The following is a 2500-nucleotide window of genomic DNA, read 5'->3' on the forward strand; positions in this document are numbered from 1 at the left end:
CATGCGGACTGTCATTACTCGCAGCCTAAACAGCTCATTCCTTAAGCCGGAACAGATGAAACGCACATACTCATACGCACAGTAACCATAAATCGTGATCTCTGCAACTACCGGAGGATTTGTAGTACGAGCTCCCGAGCTCGAAGGAAGCCGTCGACCTCCGTATATCCACCGCGTTATCCCATGAGGTCCCACGGAGAATGCAATGGATGGTTCATCCGGAATTTATCTTAGGGTATTGACTCAAGGGGCACTTTTTTCGGTGTCCTGATATTTGATCGGCGAGGTAAGCGAAACATTTACGATCGTCCTCTGAAAGGGAGCTGTTTTATATAAAACGATTATAGTATTTTGTGCAAGATACGTCTAAAATTAAAGTCATCGTGTGCCATTTTTAAGATCGTTGCCGCGATGCCGAACTGAACTGTATTTGTTATTAGTTATGGCGATTTAGTTGTAAAGTTGTATACGGACTGAAAGAAAGCTGTGTTGTTGACCAGAATCAACACAGCGTCCGCCTACTCTATTGTGATAATCTATTGGGATTTCGTTTTTTGAAAATGCACAAAAATATACGAAAGAGTTTGTGCTGGAAGAGCGGATGTGTGGCAGACTGTTTGATAGCTGTCAGACCTGACAAGTGTTCTCGAATCGCACTCGACTGTGGCATGGCAACAGTCATCCAGTCACTCAATCATAACTAGACATGGCCTGAAAGAGTTGCGTGTTTCTTCGGAATACAAACTAACGGTGAAAGGATGATGAGCGTAATCTCCGGGGGATGCAGTTGGCACTAGGCAGCAAATTAGGTCCAAACAGACGACTGTGTTGTCATAGCAACTATGCAATTAAATTACTTCACTGTCAAATCTAATATGATTTTCTAGTTCAGGGACTCACGAGACTGCAAGTCCCCTTTGAGGCCAAACATAGATCAGAAGTTTATTGGACAGATGAAACTCATTGATTAATGATTTGCAAATAAGAGAACTAGGCAGTGCTTTTGATGTTGAACGTGTGCAATTTATGCATGGCTGTAAGTGCTGTCGAAGTAGGCTGTGTGTAGCTTGTCTTCCGATATGCTCAGTTTCTTTGCATGTCTGCACTCTGCAAAATGTGTTCTGAATTGGAATTGTTTCGCAGTACAACGCGGCATTTGATCTCTCTGACATACAGTACAGTAGCTTTGTAATAGATTGTACTAAAAATGTTACAATTAAACAACGATGAAAACCAACTCGTCTTAGTTTCTGTCTCACTCTAGATCAAACTAGTCAATGTCAACAATTGGAGATTGCGAAGTCCCTGCAGCCTGCGTCATTAATTGCGATAATGCAGCCCTGTGCTTTGCTTTCTGTGACTGTTTTGGTTAAACCAATCTGCAGATAATGGCGGATTAAGGCTTATGGACATGTCTGCTGACTTAATTAGACAGACACAAAGAAAGTGAGACATGGCTCACTGTATTTGGACTAGAGTGTTTGTGCGTGTGTGTGTCTGTGTGTGCGTGTGTGTGCGTGTGTGTGTGTGTGTATGTGTGATGGGGGCGGGGTATGAGGGGTGGGAGGCTGGTGGTTTCGTGACAGCTGCAAGTAGATCAATCATAGTGACACTAGATTTAGTAGGGGGCCACCTGTTTGTTTGTTTATTTATTCAGTCACTGAGACATCTCAACACCCTTGTGTTTTATTGGTATTTTATTTTTGGGGGTGTATACTTTGGGTTATAGTTTGTTTGCTGTGTGGCCACTGTGTGTCCTTCCATGCGTGTCCAATTCAGAAGCTATGCAGACGTGTAAAGACACATCAATAAGAAAAGCAAGGCATACCTCCGCCAGTAGCACAGTCTTTACACGGCATGATTCCATAGGTTACAGCTAGCATGCCAGTTAGATGGTTCAAGACTCTCTCTCTCTATCTCTCTCTGTACGTGTTTGTGTGTGTGTGTCCGTGTGTGTGTCCGTGTGTGTGTGTGTGTGTCCGTGTGTGTGTGTGTGTGTGTGTGTGTGTGTGTGTGTGTGTGTGTGTGTGTACAGTATGTGATGGTGGAGTGTGCGGGGGTCTGTAGGGAGAAAGAGCCAGCAGTTTCATGACTGGGACCTCTGTCCATCTTTTTAACTCAATTGATTTACTGTATTTCTGTGTGTGTGTGTGTGTGTGTGTGTGTGTGTGTGTGTGTGTGTGTGTGTGTGTGTGTGTGTGTGTGTGTGTGTGTGTGTGTTTGTTTGTGTGTGTGTGTGTGTGTGGGCACGTGTGCATACATGCGGGTGACAGAGGCAGATTGAAAGAAAGAAAGATTGAAAGAGAGAGAATTGGAGAATGAAAGAGAAAGATTTACAGAGTAGGCCAGTGCAGTGGCCTAGCTGTGAGAGCCTTTTGTCTCCAGATAGGGATCTTCAGAGGAGTTAATCTCCGGAGTGAAGGCCCTCTCTGAACACCCATGGAGGGGAATGGAGTGGGCCACTGCCACTGAAAGAATGCTCCTCTACTTCTTCCTCTTC

The 2500-nt window shown here is 44.4% G+C and overlaps 2 protein-coding genes across 6 annotated transcripts in view; one reads left to right on the top strand and one right to left on the bottom strand.

Moving 5' to 3' along the window:
* LOC134068177 (forkhead box protein N3-like) overlaps window positions 1-2500 on the bottom strand; it is a 224748-nt gene that overhangs the window by 73432 nt on the left and 148816 nt on the right. The window lies entirely within an intron of this gene.
* Window positions 1-2500, top strand: part of LOC134067926 (forkhead box protein N3-like) — a gene marked incomplete at its 3' end in the record, with an annotated part of 31980 nt that overhangs the window by 1555 nt on the left and 27925 nt on the right. The gene's annotated exons all lie outside the window — the stretch shown is intronic.

This window comes from Sardina pilchardus, chromosome 20 (genome assembly GCF_963854185.1).
Source record: "Sardina pilchardus chromosome 20, fSarPil1.1, whole genome shotgun sequence".
Lineage (NCBI taxonomy): Eukaryota > Metazoa > Chordata > Actinopteri > Clupeiformes > Clupeidae > Sardina > Sardina pilchardus.